The sequence below is a fragment of the Tamandua tetradactyla genome, chromosome 7, assembly GCF_023851605.1.
Source record: "Tamandua tetradactyla isolate mTamTet1 chromosome 7, mTamTet1.pri, whole genome shotgun sequence".
Taxonomy (NCBI): Eukaryota; Metazoa; Chordata; class Mammalia; order Pilosa; family Myrmecophagidae; genus Tamandua; species Tamandua tetradactyla.
In genome coordinates this window covers 108,192,722-108,218,153 of record NC_135333.1, presented here as the reverse complement: position 1 = coordinate 108,218,153, position 25,432 = coordinate 108,192,722, and the positions used below count along the sequence as shown (strand labels likewise).

General features: G+C 38.6%; 1 protein-coding gene and 4 pseudogenes across 9 annotated transcripts in view; 1 reads left to right on the top strand and 4 right to left on the bottom strand.

Moving 5' to 3' along the window:
• ASB8 (ankyrin repeat and SOCS box containing 8) overlaps positions 1-25,432 on the top strand; it is a 76,851-nt gene that overhangs the window by 17,434 nt on the left and 33,985 nt on the right. The window contains exon 1 of one of the 9 annotated variants that reach the window (XM_077170701.1): positions 24,712-24,913. The exons of 7 other annotated variants lie outside the window; for them this stretch is intronic. The gene's annotated coding sequence lies outside the window, so the exon portion shown is untranslated. Of the gene's footprint in view, positions 1-24,711; positions 24,914-25,432 lie in introns of those variants that run through there. One more of the 9 variants, XM_077170699.1, reaches the window with a different exon arrangement.
• Positions 777-1,749, bottom strand: LOC143690137 (F-actin-capping protein subunit alpha-2 pseudogene; annotated as a pseudogene).
• Positions 5,430-5,936, bottom strand: LOC143690129 (large ribosomal subunit protein eL6 pseudogene; annotated as a pseudogene).
• Positions 13,473-13,936, bottom strand: LOC143690126 (coiled-coil-helix-coiled-coil-helix domain-containing protein 2 pseudogene; annotated as a pseudogene).
• Positions 13,984-15,215, bottom strand: LOC143690119 (ERO1-like protein alpha pseudogene; annotated as a pseudogene).

Here is a 25,432-nt window from a genome sequence, read left to right as displayed (position 1 = left end):
CATTTCTGAAATAAGTGTCTTCATTTAATTTCAGAATCTCAAAACAGCATTAGAGAGTGGGCCATGGTGGCTCAGCAGGCAGAGTTCTCACCTGCCATGCCAGAGCCCTGGGTTCGATTCCCGGTACCTGACCATGCACAAAAAGAAAAAAGAAACAAAGAAAAGAAAAATTAGCATTAGAACTTGGCCTTGTTTAAAAAAAATTTAGTTAAGCACTAAGCTAGCTAAATAACCTCCTTGAAAGGTTTAAACATGATATAGAAAAATGCTTTCTCTCTATTCTCAATCTTACATACATGAAAAGGTTGAGGGGGAAAAGCAGACAATTTCTTTAGCAGCATATGTGACTAAATCCATCAACCGCCTTCAACTAGAAAGTCTTTTATTGACCGCATTAAAAAGAAATGGGCAAATATCAAAAGTTACCCACTTCATAAACCAAAAGACAACAATTTTAGGGTTACAATAAGTAAAATATTTTTGAAACACATCAAAAACTTTTAACCATAAGCTATAGAAATCATCTCTTCATTGTAGGAATGAAAGGCTTAACAGAAAGTAAAGACATTTAAACTAAACTGATTTTCAACATTCTTTGAACAAAAGAAATGAAAAATAATGGTTGACTAGCTAAGCTTTGTGCTTTAATCAAACTAATTAATTACAGTGATTTTAAATGGCAACAGCTCATCTGACTGAGCAGCTTGACAGTTCTAAATACTTTTGCAATAATTTTTTTTATGTAAAGACACTAAAATGATCCAGTTATGCAATGTTCATCCCATGCATTCTTCAATGTCTTTGCCAATCTTGCAGCTAAGGATCTTGTTCCAATCAGTCTTGGCGAGTGTAACTGGTAACTGTCAATCTAAGGCTTTGAAAGTATTGTCTGACATTGTTTGATCATTCTCACTGATGAAAGTCTGGTATTCATTTTCTGCAGCTTCTACAATCTTTATTAATTCCTTTGCTGCTTGTACCTCATTAGACACTGTTAGGGAATTTTGTATATCTTTATGACTCACTAGCTGAACATTCCCATCTTCATAATAATGAACCTGAATTTTCAAGATGCCAACCACTTGAGTGGTTGAAGGAACGATTGTAAACTTCCACTCTAACCTCCAACAACCATTCCAAAAGTTTTTTGCTTGGAACTGATGGCTTTCTATGCATGCAATAATGATTTTCTGTCTATCTAATTTTTTACCATATGCAGTGCAGACTCCATTCGGGTAATGTTCTTTTACATAAGTTCGCAGAGCAGGTTCTACAGAAGTTCCCCATGATTAATTGTATTTTCTGCTTCACAGAGTCTTGGATCAGTTGCTTCCTTTCCTAAGTGATCAAATTTTTTTTATCACTTCTTTGGGGTCCAAAACTTTCCATTTCCCAGGTTGCCATGTTCTGTTATCAATACCTGATCTTCATAACTTTCGATTTTTACTGGAGTAAGCTGGACCAACTTATACTGTGCAAATGCATGGACTGCTCCTCCCCAAGAAGATTATCGTTATTAAGCAGTAGCCAAACATCATTAAACATATCATTAAATTCTCCAGGAGAGGCATGAATGATGAATTTTGCTGCTATATGCACTTTCTCCTCATCAGACAACTGCTCTTCCAGATCCGCCACCTTCCTTCTGGCGACAAACCTGACTTCCCCCTCTATTAAATTTGAAATTGCAGTTCTTGTTCTAGAAATTCTAGTTGTTTTTATTTTTCGAATCTGAAAGTTGGTCTTCATGAGTTTCTGCTCACACCAAGTATTTTATTCTTAAGACAATGATAAGCAATGTTGTTTTTAGACATGTTGTTTAATTTCCAAATATTTGGAGGATTTTCCATATTTCTTTCTGTTGTGATTTCATGTTTAAGTGCATTGAAGTCAGAGAATATACTTTGTATGATTTCAGTCTTAAGTTTATTGAGATATATTTTATGCCCAGAGTACGCATAATTTGGTGAAAGTTCTGCGTGTACTTGAAAAGTGTGTGTATTCTGCTTTTGTTGGGTGGAGTGTCCCATAAATGCAATTAGGTGCAACTTGATTGATAGTGTAGTGCAAGTTTTCTATGTTCTTAATACCTTTCCATCTACTTCTTCCATCAGTTATTGAGAAAGGTGTATTGAAATCTCCAACTGTGTTTGTGGATTTGTCTATTCTGTCTTCTTACTAAGTTTCGTTTCCTGTATTTTCAAGTTTTTTTTTTTAATTAGGTGCAGGATCCTCTTGCTGATTCGATCCTTTTATCATTATTAAATAATCCCCCTCTTTATCTTTGGGAATATATGTTGCTCTGGAGTTTACTTAGTCTGATACTATAGTCATTTCAGCTTACTTTTGATTGTTCTTTGCATGGTACATCTTTTTTTGTTCTTTTACTTTTATCATATTTGTACCTTTATATTTAAAGTGGGCTTCCTACACACAGCATATACTTGGATCTTATCATTACTTTTTTATCCAATTTGACAATCTTTGCCCTGTAATTCGGGTGTTTAGACTATTTATACTATTGGAATTAGTAATAAGATCAGATTTCAATTTATCATCTTGCTATTTTTTTTACTATTTGTCCCACTTTCCCTTTGTTTCTCTTCTCTTCTATGTATTCCAAATTTTGGATTAATTGAATTTTTTAAGTGAATCCCTTTACCTCCACTATTGACTTATTAGCTCTACCTCTTTGTTCTTTTCTTTGTTCTGTTTGTAATGATAGCTCTAGAACTGTGCTGTACAATGGAGTTTTCTGTGACTATGGAAATGTTCTATATATGCCATAGATATAGAATGTGTTATATCGGTCCAGCATGGTAGCCACTAGCCATATATGGCTATTAGCATTTGAAATGTAGCTAGAATGATTGTGGAAGTGAATTTTTTATTTTTTCTTAAAATCTAATTTTTTTTTATTTTTTTATTTTTAAATTTAAAAAAAATTACAAGAAAGAAACACATTCTTAATATATGATCATTCCGTTCTACAAATATAATCAGTAATTCACAATATCATCACATAGTTGCATATTGATCATCATGATCATTTCTTAGAACATTTGTATCAATTCAGAAAAAGAAATAAAAGGACAGCAGAAAAATAAAATGAAAACAGAAAAAAAAATTATACATACCATACCCCTTACCCCTCGCTTTCATTGATCACTAGCATTTCAAACTAAATTTATTCTAACATTTGTCCCCCCTATTATTTATTTTTATCCCATACATTCTACTCATCTGTTGACAAGGTAGATAAAAGGACCGTTAGACACAAGGTTTTCACAATCACACAGTCACATTATGAAAGCTATTTCATTATACAATAATCATCAAGAAACATAGCTACTGGAAACAGCTCCACATTTTCAGGCAGTTCCCTCTAGCCTCTCCATTACAATTGGATAACAAGGTGATATCTACTTAATGCATAAGAATAACCTCCAGGATAACCTCTCAACTCTGTTTGGAATCTCTCAGCCATTGACATTTTGTCTCATTTCACTCTTCCCCCTTTTGGTGGAGAAGGTTTTCTCAATCCCTTGATGCTGGGTCTCAGCTCATCTAGGGTTTTTCTCAATCCCTTGATGCTGAGTATCAGCTCATTCTAGGATTTCTGTCCCACATTGCCAGGAAGGTCCACAGTCCTGGGAGTCATGCCCCATGTAGACAGGGGGAGGGTGGTGAGTTTGCTTGTTGTGTTGGCTGGAGAGAGAGACCACATCTGAGCAACAAAAGAGGTTCTCTTGGGGGTGACTCTTAGACCTAATTTTAAGTAGGCTTGACCTATCCTTTCTGGGGTTAAGTTTCATATGAACAAACCCCAAGACTGGGGGCTCAGTCTACAGCTTTGGTTGTCCACACTGCTTGTGAGAATATCAAGAATTCAACTTGGGGAGGTTGAATTATCCCCCATTCTCACCATTCTCCAAAGGGGACTTTGCAAATACTTTTCCACTCACTGATCAAATCACTCTGGGATTCATCAGGGCATCACTCTGGACAGCGCAACAAAATCTCATGTCCTACCCAAGGTTCCATGTACTTATGTTGTTCAACCAAGCTATCTACATAAGTTATATTAGGAAATGCACTAGTAAAAATATAAATTTTGTACCAAATAAACATTTTTTGCTTTAGTCTCACACATAAGTTGAAATTCTAAAATATTAATTATCATCTTTTTTTCAGCACCCTGCAGTAACGACATTCCTTTGTTCATCCTCATGCAAAAACATTTTTTTAATTTGTACATTTAGTCACTATCATTACACACTCTAGGCATTCCTAGATTATACCATCTCAATCTTTATTGTCTATCTTTCTTTGTGATTTCATTTATGCCCCCAGCCCTCCTCCCTCTATCATTCTCACATTCAGCTTCATTCAGTGTTTTAACATAATTGTATTACAGTTAGGTAGTATTGTGCTGTCCATTTCTGAGTTTTTATATTCAGTCCTGTTGCACAATCTGTATCCCTTCAGCTCCAATTACCCAATATCATACCCTATTTCTATCTCCTGGTGGTCTCTGTTACCAGTGAAATATTCCAAGTTTATTCACTAATATCAGTTCATATCAGTGAGATCATGCAGTATTTGTCCTTTTGTTTTTGGCTAATCTCACTCAGCATAATGTCATTAAGGTCCATCCATGTTGTTACATACTTCATAACTTTATTCTGTCTTACAGCTGCATAATATTCCATCATATGTATATGCCAGTTTGTTTAGCCACCTGTCTGTTGATGGACATTTTGGCTGTTTCCATCTCTTGGTAATTGTAAATAATGCTGCTATAAACATTGTGTGCAAATGTCTGTTTGTGTCCTTGCCCTCATGTCCTTTGAGTAGAGACAGCATATCGATGGGTCCTGTTTTTTAATCCATTCTGCCAGTCTATGTCTTTTGATTGGGGAGTTTAATCCATTAATATTTAGTGTTATTACTGTATGGGTAGTACTTTCTTCTACCATTTTGCCTTTTGGATTTTATATGTCATATCTGATTTTCCTTCTTTTTACCTTTACTCATAGTCTTCCTTTCTACACTCTTCTCCACACCTCTCTCTTCTGTCTTCATATCTGTCTCTAGTGCTCCCTTTAGTATTTCTTGCAGAGCTGGTCTCTTGGTCACAAATTCTCTCAGTGATTTTTTGTCTGAAAATGTTTTAATTTTCCCCTCATTTTTTTTTTTTACAGTTAAGATATATTTTTACTATGCATATGAAATTTTTATAGATATATAATCACAATGTATATGAAAATTTATTTCTTGTTTTTTCACTTTTATACTATCTCTGTATAGTTATATAAAATTTTTTCCAGAATGATATATAGGCCTCATAATAACCATTTTTCTTCTCTTTTTCAACAGCAATCTTTTTTTTTAAATTTCTCACTTATTTAATTAGGTTCTTTGCAAGTTTAGAACAACAATTTGTGAGGATAAATTCCATTTGTGAGAGAAAACACAGAACTCAGGTATCTTTGGAGCTGAGGAGCAGCTTTAATTTTTGGCACAAGTTGTGAGTCCACAGTTTTCTGATCAAACTTGAGCTGCTCTGTAAGCTCATATTTCTCTTTCTCTGTGTCAGAGATCTCACCTTCCTGGTGTCTAGGGCTTACACACCTCCTTCTTCTTGAAGTGAGCATCAGTGAGATGTTTTGGGATTTTCACACCACTTATGTCAATTTTGGTGGAGGTGGCAATGACAAACTTCTGGTGGGTTCTCCACAGAGGAACTCGATTGAGGACCAGGGGTCCAGGCACAAGTAGTAAGCCATTGCTTCGCTGCTTCAGGAAAACCACTCTGTTGTCCCTGTGGCAACCAGTGAGGATGACGAGGACGCTCCCAGAAGTGATGCTAGGTGACAGCTTTCTCACATGCTGATGAAGGGCTTTTTGCTATGGCTCAACAGTTCAACAGCAATTTTTTAAACTCTTTTTTTTGTATGCTGTATGGTGGGGTCATATTTCATTCTTTTTCCATGTGAGTATCCCATATTGCAGCACCATTTGTTGAAATTTTTTGTTTGTTTGTTTTCTTTTGGTTTGTTTTGGGAAGTGCATGGGCTGGGAATTGAACCTGCGTCTCCTGCATGGCAGGCAACAATTACAACCCCTTTTTACCATTTTTAATTATAAAGTACAACATAAATACAAAGCAAAGAAAGAAAAAAGTAACAATTTTCAAAGCACACCTCAACAAGTAGTTACAGAACAGTTTTGTCATGGGCTACCATTCCATCATCTCAGACTTTCCCTTCTAGTTGCTCCAAAACACTGGAAGCTAGGAGGAAAACCAATATATGATTCAGCAGCCATGCTTGTTTGTTAAATCCCATTTTCTCTGTTATTCTTCCTCCTTCTTCTTTAATCCTTCTCCCACTCTGTAGGAATCTTTGGGCAACGCCTGTTCTGACTTTTTCATGTTGAGAAGGGGTATCCACACTAAAGCTTAGAGGGATGTAATTAATTGATAATCCTGGAGAGGGTAGTCCCTCTGAGTTTCAGGATTTATCTGACCTAGAGACCCTCCAGGAATTATATGTTCCAGGAAGGCAAATCTAGTGCATGAAACTTTAATAGAGTCTCAGTTCAAGCCCTAGGTATTCTTTTTTTTTTTAAATATGTATATATATATATATACATATTTAATATATATGTATATGTATACATATATATATATTAACGCTTTTTAATTGTGAAAAATAATGTATACACAAAAAAGCAATAAATTTTCAAGTACATTTTAACAAGTAGTTATACAACAGATGGTAAAGTTTGGTACAGGTTATAGTTTCATGACTTTTCTTTTTTTCTTGTAGCTGCTCCAAGATACTGGAGACCAAAGAGATATCAATGTATTAATTCAGCAGTCATATTCACTTGTTAAATCCTATCTTCTCTATTATACTCTTTCTTCTCTTTTTTTTTGTGAAAAATAAACAATTTCTAAGTACATTGCAATGATTACTTGTAGAACAGACTTCAGGGTTTGTTATGGGTTACAATTCCACAATTTTGGGTTTTTATTTCTAGTTGCTCTAAGATAGTGGAGACTAAAAGAGTAATCAACATACTAATTCAGCACTCAAACTCATTTGTTAAACCCGACCTTCTCTGTATAACTCCACCATCACCTTTGATCTTTCTCTCACTCTTTAGAGGTATTTGGGCTATGGCCATTCTAACTTTTTTTTTTGCTTTTTTTTTTTTAAATTTTTTTATTAATCAAAAAAAAAGAAAAGAAATTAACCCAACATTTAGAAATCATTCCATTCTACAAATGCACTCAGTAATTCTTAGTATCATCACATAGATGTATGATCATCATTTCTTAGTACATTTGCATCGATTTAGGAAAAGAACTAGCAAAACAGCAGAAAAAAATATAGAATGTTAATATAGAGAAGAGAATTAAAATAATAATACTAATTATATATATATATATATATATATATATATAAAGGAAAAAGAAAAAAAACAAAAACAAAAGATACAAACACACAAACAAACAAACAAAAAACCATATTTCAGGTGCAGCTTCATTCAGTGTTCCAACATAGTTACCTTACCCTTAGGTATTATTGTGCTGTCCATTTTTTAGTTTTTGTATCTAGTCCTGTTGCACAGTCTGTATCCCTTCAGCTCCAATTACCCATTATCTTACCCTGTTTCTAACTCCTGCTGGTCTCTGTTACCAATGATATATTCCAAGCTGATTCTCGAATGTCGGTTCACATCAGTGGGACCTTACAGTATTTGTCCTTTAGTTTTGGGCTAGACTCACTCAGCATAATGTTCTCTAGGTCCATCCATGTTATTACATGCTTCATAAGTTTAGTCTGTCTTAAAGCTGCATAATATTCCATCGTAGGTATACGCCACAGTTTGTTTAGCCACTCGTCTGTTGATGAACATTTTGGCTGTTTCCATCTCTTTGTAATTGTAGATAATGCTGCTATAAACACTGGTGTGCAAATGTCCGTCTGTGTCTTTGCCCTTAAGTCCTTTGAGTAGATACCTAGCAGTGGTATTGCTGGGTCGTAATCCATTCTGCCATTCTATATCTTTTGATTGGGAAATTCAGTCCATTAACTTTTAGTATTATTACTGTTTGGATAATATTTTCCTCTACCATTTTGGCTTTTGTATTATATATATCATATCTGATTTTCCTTCTTTCTACACTTTACTCCATACCTCTCTCTTCTGTCTTTTCGTATCTGACTCTAGTGCTCCCTTTAGTATTTCTTGCAGAGCTGGTCTCTTGGTCACAAATTCTCTCAGTGACTTTTTGTCTATAAATGTTTTAATTTCTCCTTCATTTTTGAAGGACAATTTTGCTGGATATAGGAGTCTTGGTTGGCAGTTTTTCTCTTTTAGTAATTTAAATATATCATCCCACTGTCTTCTAGCTTCCATGGTTTCTGCTGAGAAATCTACACATAGTCTTATTGGGTTTCCCTTGTATGTGACAGATTGTTTTTCTCTTGCTGCTTTCAAGATCCTCTCTTTCTCTTTGACCTCTGACATTCTAACTAGTAAGTGTCTTGGAGAACGCCTATTTGGGTCTATTCTCTTTGGGGTGCGCTGCACTTCTTGGATCTGTAAATTTAGGTCTTTCATAAGAGTTGGGAAATTTTCAGTGATAATTTCTTCCATTAGTTTTTCTCCTCCTTTTCCCTTCTCTTCTCCTTCTGGGACACCCACAACACGTATATTTGTGCGCTTCATATTGTCATTCAGTTCCCTGATCCCCTGCTCAAGTTTTTCCATTCTTTTCCCTATAGTTTCTGTTTCTTTTTGGAATTCAGATGTTCCATCCTCCAGTTCACTAATTGTAGCTTCTGCCTCTTTAGATCTACCATTGTAGGTATCCATTGTTTTTTCCATTTTTTTCTTCTTTGTCCTTCACTCCCATAAGTTCTGTGATTTGTTTTTTCAGATTTTCTATTTCTTCTTTTTGTTCAGCCCATGTCTTCTTCATGTCCTCCCTCAATTTATTGATTTGGTTTTTGAAGAATTTTTCCATTTCTGTTCGTATATTCAGCATTAGTTGTCTCAGCTCCTGTATCTCATTTGAACTATTGGTTTGTTCCTTTGACTGGGCCATATCTTCAATTTTCCGAGCGTCATCCATTATTTTCTGCTGGTGTCTGGGCATTTGATCAGATTTCCCTGGGTGTGTTACGCAGCTGGTTGAAAGCTTTTTCTGTGAAATCTCTGGGCTCTGTTTTTCTTTTCCTGCCCAGTAGGTGGCGCTCGTGGCGCTCGTCTGTCTGCACCGCGGTTGGCCCGGGAAACCGCGCGTGGAGGTGGGGGTCGCTGGCCGCCACGGCTTGGGAGAGTGCCGGTCCTAATTGCCCAGCTGGCACGAAACGCCAAGCGTTACGGGAGGGCCCCGCTATCCAACGTTCCCAGTCAGGCCGGTGAGCCACGTGCGTGGAGGGGACCCCAGTCGCCAGCCGCCCCGGCCGGGAAAACGCGCGCCCCTCGGGTAGCTCACCGCAGCAGATTCTCCCTGCCCGTTCAGCTGTTCCAGAATGGGGTACGCTGTCTTTTTGGTCTCTGTCGTGACTCCGGGAGCTGTTTCGTATTGTTTCTGTTTCTTTAGTTGCTTTTCTGGAGGAGGAACTAAGACGCGCGCGTCTTACTAAGCCGCCATCTTCTCCGGAAGTCTCTGCTCTCCCCTCATTTTTGAAGACCAATTTTGCTGGATATAGAATTCTTGGTTGGCAGCTTTTTTCTTTTAATAATTTAAATAAAAATTATCCCCTTGTCTTTTCGCCTCCATGGTTTCTGCTGAGAGATCTGCGCATAGTCTTATTAGGCTTCCCTTGTATGTGATGGATTGCTGTTCTCTTGCTGCTTTCAAGATCCTCTCTTTCTCTTTGACCTCTGACATTCTGATTATTAAATGTCTTGGAGTATGTCTATTTGGATCTGTTCTCTTTGGGGTACGCTGCACTTCTTGGATCTGTAATTTTAAGTCTCTCATAAAAGTTGGGAAATTTTCAGTGATAATTTCCTCCATTAGTTTTTATCCTCCTTTTCCCTTCTTTTCTCCTTCTGGGACACCCACAACATGTATATTTGTGTGCTTCATATTGTCATTCAATTCCCTGAGTCCCAGCTCATATTTTTCCATTTTTTCCTCTATATTTTCTTTTTCTTGCCGGATTTCAGATGTCCCGTCCTCCAGTTCACTAATCCTATTTTCTGCCTCTCAAAATCTACCATTGTAGGTTTCCATTGTTTTTTTCATCTCTTCTACTGTGCCTTTCATGCCCATAAGTTCTGTGATTTGTTTTTTCAAACTTTCAATTTCTTCTTTTTGTTCATTCCTTGCCTTCTTTATATCCTCCCTCAATTCATTGATTTGGTTTTTGATGAGGTTCTCCATGTCTGTTTGTATATTCTGAATTAATTGTTTAAGCTCCTGTATCTCATTTGAATTGTTGGTTTGTCCCTTGGACTGGGCCAAATCTTGAATTTTCCTACTGTGATCTGTTATTTTTTGCTGGTGTCTAAGCATTTAATTACCTTAATTAGTTTATTCTGGAGATTGCTTTCACTTCTTTTACCTAGGGTTTTCTTGCTGGATAAATTTGTTGTCTCTCTGTTCTTTGACATTCAGTTCAGCTTATTCTGGACTTCTAGCTTAGGTTTTGTTTAACAGAGGATAATTTTTCAGTTCTTGTTTTCTTGTATCTTGCCCTGCTTGTATGATGCCTTTCCCTCCCCACTCTTAGGAAGGTCTACTTAGGTATTATAGACCCCAGCCAGATTTTCCCAGACCAAACTGGCCTCTTATCAGGAGGAAAGAGTCACCTGCATCGGTTTTCCCTGAGGGTGAGACCCAGCAGGTTGAAAGACTTTCCTGTAAAGTCTCTGGACTCTGTTTTTCTTATCCTGTCCAATATGTGGAGCTTGTCTGCCTGCAGGTCCCACCAGCATAAGATGATGCAGTACCTTTAACTTTGGCAGACTCTCCCTGCTGGGGGTGTGGTGGAGACAGAGGAGAGATTGTAGGCTGGTTTTAATGGCTTCAAATTACCAAGCCCTGGTGTCTGAATTCCTTGAGGGAGGGACTCCACCTGAGTTGGGCTTCACCCTCCCCTGGAGAAGGCACAGTCTCCAGACAAGCTCTCAAACGGACTTGTTTCTGCCAATGCCTGGGGCTGTTGCAACCTGAGAAGCCCTGCCATTGTATCCAAAGGCAGTCAAGCCTTTGTAGAAACACAACCACAAAAACTTGTTTCCTTTTTTTTTTTTTCTTCCTTTTTTCATCAGTGTTGCCTCCTTGGCACCCAGGGCAAAAATGAGCGACCTCCACTTTGACCAGGTTCACCTGAACTGGGGACCTATTTTTAGTACTCAGAATTTGTTAATTAATTCCATGATCAGCGTTTGGTTGGGCTCAGCCCCTGCTGCTGGTAAAGTCCCTTTCCTTTCCCCTGTGCGAAGCAGCCTGTGGGGGAGGGGCACCAGCTGCAATGGCTTGGGGAATTCATGGTTCTGAGTGGGCTCACAGCTGGTCCAGCTGGTCCAGACTGGGGTACGCTGTGTGTCCGATCACTGACATGGTGCCAGGAGCTGTTCTGTACTGTTTCTGTTTATTTAGTAGTTGTTCTGGAAAACAAACTAAAATGCTCACATTGCTAGTTGCCATCTTGATCATTTCAAAATTTAATTTTTAACTGTAATTTTTAACAGCCACATGTGGCTAACGGTTACCAATTGGACACAGCAGCTTTAGAGTTTACAATATAGTTCTTTAACTTATTATACTCTAATTTCAAATAATGTTAGAACCTCAAGACAGTATACTTCCATTTCCTCCCTTGTGTCCTTTGTGTTTTTGTTGTCATACATTTTAGTTTGATATATACTAACTCCCCAAAAGCATTTTTATTATTTTGCTTTAAGCAAAAACCTTTTCAAGAGATTAAAACATAAGAAAAATATTTTTAAATCTACCCTCATATTTATCACCTCTCACACTATTTATTCCTTTGGGTTTATCCAAAATTTCTAACTGTTATCATTTTTCTTCTGCCTATGAACTGTCTTAACACGTCTTATGGTACAGGCCTGTGGTGATACAGTCCATCAACTTTTTTTTTCTGAACAGTCTCTTTCACCTTTACTTTTTAAATATATTTTTTTCTGGGTAAAAAATTCTGGGTTGATCTTACCATCTGACTTGCATAGCTTTCATAAGATGTCTGCTGTCATTACTATCTGTGTTTCTTTCAATCAGGGGTTAGCAAACTTTTTCTGCAGAAGTCTATATAGTAAATATATCAGGCTTTGCAAACCATATGGTCCCTGATGCAGCTACTCAATTCTGTCATTGTGCCACAGAAGCAGGCATAGACTGCTTGGATGGACATAGATGCATGCCAATAAAACTTTATTTATAAAAACAAGTGGTGGGCCAGATTTCAACCTTAGGCCATAGTTTGCCAATACCTTCTCTATATGTAATATATCTTTTTTGTCTGGTTGTTTTAGAACTTGTCTTTTATCCTCGTTTTTTAGCATTTTGATTGTAATGTGTCTTGGTATGGTTTTCTTTAATTTATTTACTTAGATTTCACTGAGCTTTCAGATTTGGAATCCTTCTCATCATTATTTCTTTAAATATTCTTTCTGCCCACATTCTTCTGAAATTTGAATTCTATTTATGTTAAATAGCATATCACTGATGCCCTGATCTTTTTGTCAATCATTTTTCTTTGCTCCATTCTGAACAATTTATATTTCTTCATTTCTAATATTTTCTTCTGTAGTCTCTAATCTGCTGTCAATCCCTACTGGCAATTTTTTAGATTTTTATTTTTTAATTTTATTTAGTGTATAATTTTAGAATTCTGATTTAATATTAAACTTTAATATTTGTATCCCATTATCAAAGCATTCACTTTTACTCACAATATTGTTGAAACTAAATTCAATTACCAAAAAAAAATACCTGTTTTCTTAAAACAATATAATTCTCTTCTTATATTCTTATATTCTCTTCTTTATAATTCCTATAAAGGCAGCTTTATATAAAAGGTTTTGTTTGAGACTGTGATTGCTATTAGGCCACTGGATGAAATGCCTCTTTTTGGCTTCCCATTGTTCACAAGCAGGCACATTTCAACTAGTTGTTTTTGTTTTCTTAAGAAAAATCACTTTATTCTAATTAGTTCACCGATAATAACATCACAGCAACTGGTGTAAGGAGGCCACACAAACATTTCTTCAGCCCCAAACTCTACACCATCTCATGGACTCTTCAATGCAGTAAGAACACCCTCTTCCTTTGTGATTCTGAAGCAATTCTCTATTAATGATAGAGAAGTTTAACTGGTAGTTTTACACTTTATATTTTCACTATCAATTATAGCTCGATGCTAACTTGGTCTTGAGATAAGATTTTCCATTTCTTCATTTTCAACGTCATGATTAAACTAACCCTTTGCAAATCTGCACTGATTCAGCACCTCACCAAAACCCTCACAAAGCTTAAGGTCACCCTGGTTCTGGGCACACTCCCAAAACAGTTTCATCTCATAGTGGCAAAGGCCAAACTGCTGCTGCTGGTATGCTGGCTGGGCTCCCTGAGGCTCCTGGTAAGTGATGTCAGGCCTTGAGGGCTCAGCATTGCTCCTGCCACCGAAGCCCCCAGGGATGGGATGACCCAGCCTGGGCCCAACAGCAGAGCCCACAGGCATGTCAGCTGCAGTGGTTGCCACTTGGACCAGCAGATCTGGCTACCAGGGTGCAGCAGACGGTGAGGCAACTGCAGATGGTGTGGCTGCTGCTGGCGGCTGAACTGCTGCTGCTGCTGGCCTGGGGGCAGCCGTCATCTGAGTGCCCAGCTGGCCAGAGGGGCCATGCCCGAGGTAAAGCTTTGGCTTCTGCATGGCATCACAACTACCCAGCTGCTGGCTTCTAGAAGGACAAAAGCCTGAGGAATGATCAACTAGTTTTCAAATGAATATTTTGCAATAAGTTCCTGAAGTTTTTCAAATCTTTCATACTTGTAAAAATTCTTACAAATGCATAAAACAACGATACTATTTCTTGTTTTGTCAGATGGAATTCATAACAGGGTCCATTTTCTGACATAATAATTTCCCAGAAAACAGGATATTCAGAGCAGTCCCCAAACCCTAACTCTGAAGCTTCCTCCACAATTGGTGTTTAAAATAATCAACACAGTGCATAATTTTTCAAGTATTTTAAGTTTGCAGTGGTAGTTAGATTCAGTTGTCAACTTAGTCAGGTGAAGGCATCTAGGTTTGTTGCTGTGGACATGAGTCAATGGTACGTGAACCTCATCTGTTGTCTATTACATCTGCAGTCGGCTAGGAGGTGTGCCTGCTGCAATGATTGATGTTTGATTAATTAGCTGGTGCTTAAATGAGAGAGCTCAACGTAGCAAGCCTAAGCAGCTCAGCATACCTCATCTCAGCGCTCTCAGCTCAGCCCAGGCCTTTGGAGATGCAGAAAGGAATCACCCCGGGGAAAGTTGTTGGAACTCAGAGGCCTAGAGAGGAGGCCAGCAGAGATCACTTTGTGCTTTCCCACGTAAGAAAGAACCTCAGTTGAAAGTTAGCTGCCTTTCCTCTGAAGAACTAACAAAATAAATCCCCTTTTATTAAAAGCCAATCCATCTCTGGTGTTTTGCATTCCAGCAGCTAGCAAACTAGAACACAGCCTAAAGCATTCCTTCAGTTTGCTTGCTTCTTTTATTGTCCCCAACCAAAAAAAAATTTTTTTCATCAAAATACAAAGGAAATTCTTTGGCTTTATGAACTATTTAAGGAAGTAACTTTTTGTTTTCTGTACTTTGACCTTTATTTCCAGTGAATAGTTGAATAGTTGCTCAAAGAATGGTAGCATTTTAGATAAAGTCCTTACTTCTATTAAGAAGGAAAAATATAAGTTCTTTAAGCTTTCCTGGACCTTCTCCTTCAGTCAAAATTCAGTGGAATACAGATTTAAGTCTGTAGCATGCTATGTTATTCTATACAGAGAACTTCAAGCCAACTGTGAAAAGCGTTCCCTTCACTTTTCCCTTGCCCAGAAGTGAAAACATTTAAAGGCTTTTAAATTGTGATTTGAAACAGTTTTCTTCATGGATGACATTTTATTATATTCCAAGCATCTGCTCTCTTGTAACCCATGCAACAGGATTGAGGCGCCATCTGACTATGTAGATGGAAATCATATGTCATCAGCTTCTCAGAATAGAATTTGGATTATATGTTTTTTAAAATTTCTATGTGCAACTATCTTGGATACTTTAAGGAAGATTTAAATAAATATATTCTATTCAGTATTTTTAGTTGCTTTCAGTAGGATGGTTGGTCTCAATAAGCTAGTCCATTCGTTTCCTAAGGGAAAGATTCATCACCTTCCTTTACTTGATTTTCTTCTACCAATCCTTGTCTTTATTCAGTGATGATTTCCTCTAAAAATCCTCTCTGAATCCCCCAGGTTGGGCTCCCATCAGACACTGTCCATTCTTACATAGCTACATTATATTGAAATAATTCATTAGTGGGATCATTACCCTCTACTAGCTAAAAGTTTCTTGAAGACAGGGATCATGTATTGCCTTCAATTTTAAATTTACAATGTCAAATGCCAAACATAGTGCCATACATATAATAAGAGAAGCCTCAATAGATATTTAATGAATTGGTCTTTTATCAGATACTCCCCTACCATTTCCCCCAACGCACACACACACATGTTTCTTTTCCAGTTCCTATCTTTGTAATTGGTTTCTCAATTCATCCAGAAGCTCACGGCAAAAATCTAGGAGTCATTCATAACAAGTTCACCCCCTATCTCCACCTTATAATCAATCACCAAGTCCTATTAATCCCGACATTAAAAATTTTGAAATTTCCCACTTCTCTCCCTTTCTATAGCCTCCACCCTAGTCCAAGCTCCCATTATTTCTTGCCTAGATTAACGACACTGCTTTTTCCAAATTTAATCCCACTTGTACCCATCTGTAATCCATTCTTCACCAGCAAGTCAATGTAATCCTTTAAAAGCACAGATGTGATCATATTGCTTGCATAAAACTTGTCAACAGCTTCTGTTCTTTTGAGATAAAATTCAAAGCCTTAACATGCCCCCTGAGACCCTTCCTGCTCTGGAGCTCCCCTACTTTTCCAGTCTCAACTTGTGTCCCTCTTATTCTACTGGTCTCTTTCTCTACTTCGAACTTCATAAGTTCTTTCCCTCTCAGGGTCTTTGAGTACCTTGTTCCATTTCCCTGCAACTCCTCCCCATCTTTAATCCGGTTACTTCACTTGTCTTCTGTGCTCAGGGAAGCTCTTTTTAACTTCTCACCCTGGATGGAGTCCCTGTTGAATGGTCATATTACCTTCTAGTTATTGTTTTAGTTTCCCAGCTGCTAAAACAAAGACCAAACAGTGAATTGGCTTAAACAACAGGAATTTATTGACTCATGCTTTTGAGATCAGGAGAAGTTCATTACTGATGCCTCAGCAAGGTGATGATTTCTTCCTGAAGACAGTGGTGTCCCAGGGCTGGCTGCTGGCCATCCTTGGTCCTTCATTTTTCTGTCATACACCCGGCAGCAGAGTCTCCTTCCTCTTTCAGTTTCCGTTGACTTCGAGCTTTTGGCTATTCTCTACTAGTGTCCTCCTTCTGTGTCCAATTTCCTTTGCTTATAAGGGCTTTAGCCACATTGGTTTGGGCTTACCTTAACTAATAACATCTTTAAAGGTCCTATTTACAAATGAGTTCACATTCATGAGACCAGAGGTTGGGACATGAACATGCTTTTTTTTGTGGGAGACATGATTCAACCCCAACACTTATCCTTTATAGAACTTATAATTATTGTGATTATTTGTCCAAAGATTGTTTTCCGCACTAAACTATAATTTTCCTGGAGGCAGGAACTGTGTCAATTTTGTACTCAGCTGAATCTTCAGCATTTATCATAATGCACAGCATGTAACAGAATTGTAAGTATTTGTTGAATGAATGGATGAATCAATCAATCAATCCAAACATCAACTAATTGTTGAACTCAAAAGAAGCCTGAAGAAAAAAAATAAAATTTAAATTAAAAAAAAAAAAGTCTTTTAAAGAAGCCTGAAGAAGCAAATGCTCTACTTGCCCTCCAGAGGGAGACACACTCCCACTAGAAATAGCACAGATCTCCAGAAAGCAGAATATTAGATAAACTTTAGCTTGCTTCTCAAGTCCCTGAAATTGATTCACAGAAACTGATCATTTCTCTATGGTAAGACTCTCTAAATCATTCTAACCCCCAATAATAGCAGGCAGATAGGCATTTCATCTGTTAGTTTCTCTCCCTTGCACAGTCTTAAAATTTCTCCTGCTAGAATTGGTAACTTCAGTCTTTGTTTACAAGGTAATTTAGTTGCAATTGCCTACATTTTCTGAAAAATAGTATCGTGTATGTCATTTAAATATTACCATTCACTTGGTCATTTAATTTTAACTGTAATTTGTTTTCATTTTTTAAAAGCTCCCACGCAATCTTTCCCTATGAACCCTCAAAATCTTTTAAAATTATTCTGATAGTGGAAAATATTGATAGCCTGTGGAGTCAACAACCAATAAAATATTGATGAAAATCTAATTTAAAGCAAAACATTAACTCATAAATTTCTCCAAACCTTGGAGAAAGAAAGAGTAGAATCTAAATACTGAGAGCATGTCTGTCCCTGAGTTGTTTCTGAAAGATGTCTTTGTTTAAACCTGATGACATGTCTTCAGGAATATCTCTGCTGCACATAAATCTGCTTGCTCCTCTGTGGAACTGCTCTCTCTAAGACAACGCTTAAAAATGTAAAAAGTTTCACGAGGTTTACATTATATTATATTTCCTCTAAACTCTTTTCCTTTTTCTTTGCTCCATTTCCAAAGCTTCCCTTTCATTTTTCCTTATATATATATATATAAAACATATAAGGAATATGCTATAGGCCATAACCCTAAAAATGGAAGAAAGTTGAAGTAAACCAAAGAAATTATTACACTATTGAGGGAAAGCTATTTTCCCAACTACTTTGACACTTGGATCTTACTTTTTCACTCTATTGATTTTTGTCTGTTCCCCTTGCCTTCCTTTTCTCTTAAGGTACATCAAACTTTCCTTTGATCCTTTTCTTTTTACTTGGTGATTGGAAATGAGTTTATTTGGAGAGAGTGACTTCTCCTTCCTAAAGTCATCTTTCTCTAGAATGGATATCTTTGCCATCACCATTAGTCAGGAGACCCCAGAAGGAGAAAGACGAAGCCTTTGAGAAGGAAAATAATTGAAGAGTTCTGGTCAGAGGCCAAAAAACTCTTGTGAAAGGCTTTGTGTCACCACTTAGAGAGGTCTCAAGAGTGAATTCCTCTCCCTAAGCATCCTATCACTCTAGAGGGTCACACTCACAACAAGGAAAGCATTTGGAGCCAGCAGGTAGAGAGGGGAATTTTTCACTTCAAAAGGAGTTGTACACCAGAACATCAACTAATTCCATTCCCCTACCCCATATTATCAACAGCCCCTTCCAACATGAAAAGTTAGAATGGCCATAGCCCAAATACCCCTAAAGAGTGGGATAGAAAGATAAAGGTGATGGTGGAGTTATACAGAGAAGGTAGGGTTTAACAAACGAATATGATTGCTAAATCATTATATTGATATTTCTTTTAGTCTCCGGTATCTTAGAGCAGCTAGAAGTAAAAACCTGAAATTGTGGAATTGTAACCCATACCAAACTCTGAAATCTGTTCTACAACTAATTGTTGTGTTGTGCTTTGAAATTTATTGCTTTTTTGTATAAATGTTATTTTTCACCAAAAAGAAAAAAAAATATTTCTTCTAGTCACCAGCGTTTTGTAGCAACCAGAAGAAAAAAATCTGAAGTAGTGGAATGGTAACCCATAGCAAACTCTGAAATATGTTCTGTAACTACTTATAGAAGTGTACTTTGAAAAGTATTGCTTTTTCTTAGTTTTCTTTGTGTATATGTTATATTTAACAACAAAAATGAAGAGAAAAAATAAAAGAGAAACACACAAAAACATATGATCATCTAAATAGATGCCAAAAGGTTTCTGATAGAAATTTAAAAAAGGAGTTGCACAAAAGTCTGTCATTATTGGGTACTCACAAGGCTCAAAAGGCAAGATACCCAAACCTGTAACCTAAATACCTCCACAGCATCTGCCCACAGAGACTGGATATGACTATATGCTGAACAGTAATAGCAGCAATCATTATAAGCAAAACACCATTATCAAATTTCCAGTTCAAATTCATGTCACGATCTGAAAATAGGAACACTAGTTGTACTATCAGCCAATGCAAACTAACGAACACTTTTTGACTGCAGAACTGGAAGCGGCAAGAGAAAGATGAAAAAATGATGAACTAAAAGTCTTATGGGAGATACAGCAAATTTAAATAAGAACACTCATAGAGTCACTTGAACATGAAGAACAGAAATCGCCAACTAAAATACATGGAGATGGAAAAGGAATGTTGTTGCAAGATTCATCGGATTTGATCAAAATAGAACTTTATTTTTTGGCTTTCACTATCTTTTAAAAATGTATTAGAAGGGAGTAATCTTCTTCTGTCCCTGAATGAAAAATTGGGCAGCTTCCCTGTCTTTCCTATTGACTGTAGATAATTGCAGTCCTTTAAGGGACAGTCACTTTAAATTTAAAACATTCTCCATTTAGTAACTGCGATATTTCCCATCCTAGATAGTAATTCAGTCTTCATTCTAAGGTGCTTACCTAAGACTTCTCCTCCTTTTCCCTCCTGTAGGGCTGGTGGCTACAGGCCACTACATGGTTTTGGCAGACAGTTAAAGTTGATTCTTTTTCTTGTAAGGTGCTTTTAAAGGCTCTTTGGAGATTATCATCATCAGAGACCTCTTACTTGAGCCCCTTTGACTTAGGCTGATACAAGGTGGTCACCTGTAACAATCTTTGCAGGTTCTAGGATTCCTGTGCTCATCTCTAGCCACTGGCAGCCTTTTAAATAGACCCAAGGCAACCCCATGCTGTCTGTCTTCATTGAGGTCCACTTCTAGTCCAGGAAAACATTTACACATTCATCACCCCTACTGAATCTGGGCATGCAGCCAGATCCCAATGCATATGCTTCTACTCCACAGCCACAGCCCTCTTAATTTAGAAGGCAAGAAAGAGTCCATGCAGTTCCCTGAGTTGTACAACTGCAGGGAACAAGTTCCAATGTCTTTGATAAAACATAAATCTTTTTTTAGGATGGAGAAGGAAGCAAAAGCAGCTCTTCCTCTCCCCTCAGGGTAGGAGTGGTGTGGGGACTCAACACCACAAACAAATTTCTCCCCAAGAAAACACTTCACAAAGCCTCCCTCTCTCCATTTTCTTGAGCTCACTGTGAAGTAGAATTGTTCTTCAATATTGGCTTTGTATATAAAAAGTAATCATCTTTAGTTGCAATTGACCACTTGCATACTAGTCTACTGACCCTCGGTGACAAGGGACTATCAGCTCTATCTTTCCTGCACTGCTAATCACAGGGTCTGGCACAAAGTAGATGCTCAGTTAATGTTGAATGAATGAATGAATGAATGGGTGGATGATGCATGAATGGATCTGAAACTTTGGTCCCACTCATGTTATAAAATAACTTGTATGGCAGCCTTTTTTATATTACTCCCTGGCAGAATAATCATTCTGACATTCATAAAGGGCTTTTTCCAGAATTTATATGCCTTAGTGTTTACCAACCAAGAAATTTTGAGAGCTCTGAGAGAACACAGGAAAAATTCATCCTTTTTCAAAGAAGAAATGGGTAAATGAACGTATGGTATTTCAGATTTTTAGTAAGGTTATGGAATATTATATAAAGTCCTCTCAGAAAAGTTTCTCCCAAAGCTGTGGAAACTGTGGGTATTGTCTGAGTGGTTTATTTTGAAAACCTAAAGTTGGGATGAGTCTCGCCCTGGCATGGTGGGATCAACAATTCCATCCTGACCAAAAGGGGGAAAAGAAGTGTAACTAATAAAGCATTAGTGGCTGAGAGTTCAAATAGAGTCGAGTGGCTACTCTGGAGGTCACTCTTAGGCAAGCTTCAGTTAGACATTGTTACCTATTATAACTTGCCAAATCCCAACCAAAACCATTCTAGCCAAGCCTAAAGAACACTTAGGGCAATATATGAGATTCTACAAAGGTTCCATGCACTAGAGTAACTTTCCAGAAACCTACAACCTCCAGATGGGTCCCTGGACCAGATAAGTCCTGACACCTAGAGGGCCCAGCCTCTCCACAACATCACCTCCCTACCCCATATTAGTGACAGATCCCTCCAACATGAAAAAGTTAGAATGACCACAGCCCAAATACCCCTAAAGAGTGAAATAGAAAGATCAAAAGTGATGGGTGAGTTATACAGAGAAGGTAGGGTTTAACAAATGAATATGATTGCTGAATCATTAAATTGATATTTCTTTTAGTCTCCAGCATTTTAGAGTGGCTAGAAGTAAAAACCTAAAATTGTGGAATTGTAACTCATACCAAACTCTGAAATCTCTTTTACAAGTAATTGTCGTGCTGTGCTTTGAAATTTATTGCTTTTTTTGTATGTATGTTATTTTTCACAAAAAAAAGTCAATTGTGATGATAAAAAAAAATATTGATTCCTTCTCACCTCCTATATTCTGAAGCAGCTAGAGGTAAAAATTAAGATGATGGTATGGTAACCCATGACAAATTCTTGGATCTGTCCTGTAACTACTTATCGAGGAGTGCTTTGAAAACTATCGCCTTTTCCTTTCTTTGCTTTGTATATATGTTATATTATACAATAAAAAAGTTTTAAAAAAAAACGACTAAAGTTGGACAGAACAAAAAAGAAACTAAAAGTTATCTTTACAAAATTTGGTAAAATGCTAACATGTTAAATATAAATAATGGATGTAAAGGAGTTCATCACCCTAGTCTCTCCAGTCTTCTGCATCATTGAACATTTTTATAATAAAAGTAACATCAAGAAATCAAAGCTGCAAATCAGCACTGTTTTTACTGTGCTTTTAGGAAGGGTGCCAGAAGAAGCAAAAATGGAACAGAGGCGGGCCGCGGTGGCTCAGCGGGCAAAGTGCTTGCCGGCTATGCCGGAGGACCTCGGTTCGATTCCCGGCCCCAGCCCATGTAACAAAAACGGAGAAACAGAATACAATAAAACAAGAAAATGTTTAAAAATGTTTCCCTTTCTTCCTTCCTTCCTTCCTTCTCTCTGTCTTTCCTTAAAAAAAAAAAAAAAAAAAAAAAAAAAAAAAATGGAACAGAAACAATGTAAGTCTTGCCAATTTATGATTAAACCTTTACAGGCCCCATCAATATAATAGTATTATGGTAGCCACAAAGCTGTTCTTATTTAGACTCTAGAGAAAAATTATTGGAAGCAGGAACTTCTGTCTAGGAATTAGGCAAAATCAGATAGAACTAGAAAGATAGTTAGAGATCAACTCAGCCAACAGCCTCACTTTACAACTAAAAAAAGTTGATGCCCAGAGAAATGAAGTAACTAATCAATTTCAAAGCCAAGCCAAAATCCATGTCTTCTATACTCTGGGCTCATGCTTTTTCTATCACCCCTGCTGGTATGTGATGTTGGACAAGAGCTGCCAAGGCATGGACCCTCAGAGGAGGGAAGGATGCCACCCTTCATTTGCTGGTTCCACCACCCTTTCATTTGCTGGATCCTTTCACTCCAACATCTCTGCTGTGTATAGATGAGGACCTCCTTTTGCTATGCAGTAGACAGAGAGAGAGAGAGAGAGAGAGAGAGAGGAGAAAGAGCAGTGAGCGCACTAAAGTTAGACTTAATAAGATGAAGGCCAGAGAGGCAGTGTACAGGGGCTCCACAGTTGTGTTAAGTTTGTATCCTAGTTTGAGGAAGCTGGGGGTGGTACCAAGCAGAGCAACACCTTATTGGATCTAAATAGAAGGAGATTTAGCAGGCTTGGTTCCATGGCATTATGGGAAGGAATTTTATTATCTTTCTCCCTCTTACTTCATAAATCCCCGGCCAGGTAGGATCCAAGGAGGTTCAGGGGAGAATGTACCATTGGATCATTGATATAAGTCACCTAGCTCTAAATACAGGTATGGGAACATGGAAAGGACTGACTAAAATGCAATTAGGTCTGAATGAAGCACATAGATAGCTTGATTTTCGCTGAGCTCTGCTGGTGAACAAAGAGGACTTGGGTTCTCAAAATGCACCATTTTGGATCATGTACTCAGGAGCATGTAGTCCCCATGTTTGGGGGCTTAATGTTCTTTAGCAACCTGACATACATTTCTGGTTTATGTCAGAAATAACTGTTTCCATTCATTGAACACAAAGTGCAATAGAGTAACTTTGGTGGGGTGGAGAAAAGGGTCTCTAGCCTCCACATAAGCTCATCAGCCCTCTTCAAGCTACCTCAAGTAAACTTGTAATTAAGTAAAAACAATGTAGTTAATATGTAACTACAGATTCAAGCCAACTCCCCAGGCCCCCTTTCAATCAGAGGACTGCCCCTAAACCCCTCCTACAGGGAAATTCTGGAGCTGTCAATGATCAAAACAGCTCTTAATCCAAAATCTAAAAGAGACGGTTTACAGGTTGCATGCTGCCTGCTTTAAACGATTAAAAAAAAAAATTATAACCGAGACTTGCAATTTGGGATAATTGACATTAAAAACAAATAGATCTCGCTTCTTTTTAAAATTGGACAATCTTAGCAGGGTGGTCTGGGGCCGCGGGGTGAATGTGGGAGGAGCACATATTTGCAAGCCTCCTCTAAGTGAGTTTGGAACTCATGGAGGCTTATCCCTCAAACAGGGCATGAGATTTCCACTTCATCACCCCCACACTAATATACATGAACTGTCTGGCCCCTGCTTTAATCTCAAACTAGTTAGATTTTACTGCTTAGAGCAAGCTTTGGTGAATAGGTCTTGAAGCACTTTTGGTTAAACAGGCTGCTGAGTAGTACACACACTGACAGTCTGCCCGGCTGGGCGGCTTTACTCTTTACATTTATTACCATGTGCTGTTGGCTTTGAAACGTCTATGATTAACACTTAAAATACATCTTTCAGACGTGCCAGCATCTTTATAGATGGAAAAGGTTATCGTCGGCATTTACATCTTTCTTCGCCCTCATCCTTTGGACGGCTGAGCTTGTCTTTGGTGTAGCTCACTTTGAAGGAGGGTGGACAATATTCAGGAGGGGTTCCATGGTGTATAGATTTATTTCAACATTATGAATAAATGCCGGAAGTCTCTTTTATTTTCCAAAGACACCTACTTAATAACAGTTTAGTCTCCTAATCAACTGCACCAGCGTGAACTTAGTGGACAAAAACTATGTTAGTCTTAGCGAGTGTGGGTTGGGACGAGGACTAATCTGGGAATGAGGCGTCCAGGCCCGATTATAGGTGAAGTCAGTGGGGAGGCAAAGGAGGGCACGGATGGCTCCTTTGAAGGCCTGGTCATGCGGGCGCCGCCCCACAGTCTCTACCAGCGAGCTAGGGTCTAGGAGCTTTTTTCCCACCCCAGGAAGCCGACCCGAGCCCCAGAGCGTGGCAGAGAGTGCTACGCTGCGCCTGCGCGCAAAGCTCCAAGACAAGGCGACAAAGTAACCCGTTAAGTGGGCCTCGGTGGCACGAAGGACGCTTCGCGGGTCTACGCAGGCGCACCCGGTTTATGCCCCTGGTCGGTGCGCAGGCGCCATCCTAGTTAGTCTCCAGTTCTGTAAACAGGAGGGACCCGCTGGCGATAACTTCTGCTTCCGGGTCACGCCTTGACAGCGGCTTTCGCGACCCAGCTCAGCCCACCGGTTCGGTGAGTCCCGTCTTCGATGCGGGAAGGTCTGCAGCCAGATCCCCCATCCCGGGGCACCACGGCCAATAACGCTTTCTCCACTGCCTGCTCTGGCTCCGTGCGCCCTCGGGCTGGGAAACATCGTTCCGAGCCTTGGGGGATGGGCGGGGGAAGAGATCGAGCGGGGGTTAGTCGCCTCTGGGGCTTCTTTGGGTTAGATTGCGCGACCCCTTTTCAATACCAACACCGGGAGACCTGCTGGGATTGCTGCGACCTTTTGGGAGCCCGTGCGGAAAGTGGCACCACACGTCCTTCGTTTTCGTGCCCTTGCTCTTCGCACCCTAGTCTCGGGGATTGGCGAAGGTGCCGCGAGCCTTTCCCCCAGCAGGTGCAACGGGGCTGGGTGCTTTGGCTCGGCTGCAGATCTCTCCTGTCCCCACCTCCCTTTCTCCCCTGGAGGGAGAAGCCGAGGCCGTTTTAGCACCAGTTGCCTCTCTTCGGCTTTGCTTTTAGCTTCGCAGCAAAAATCCTTTGGTGTTT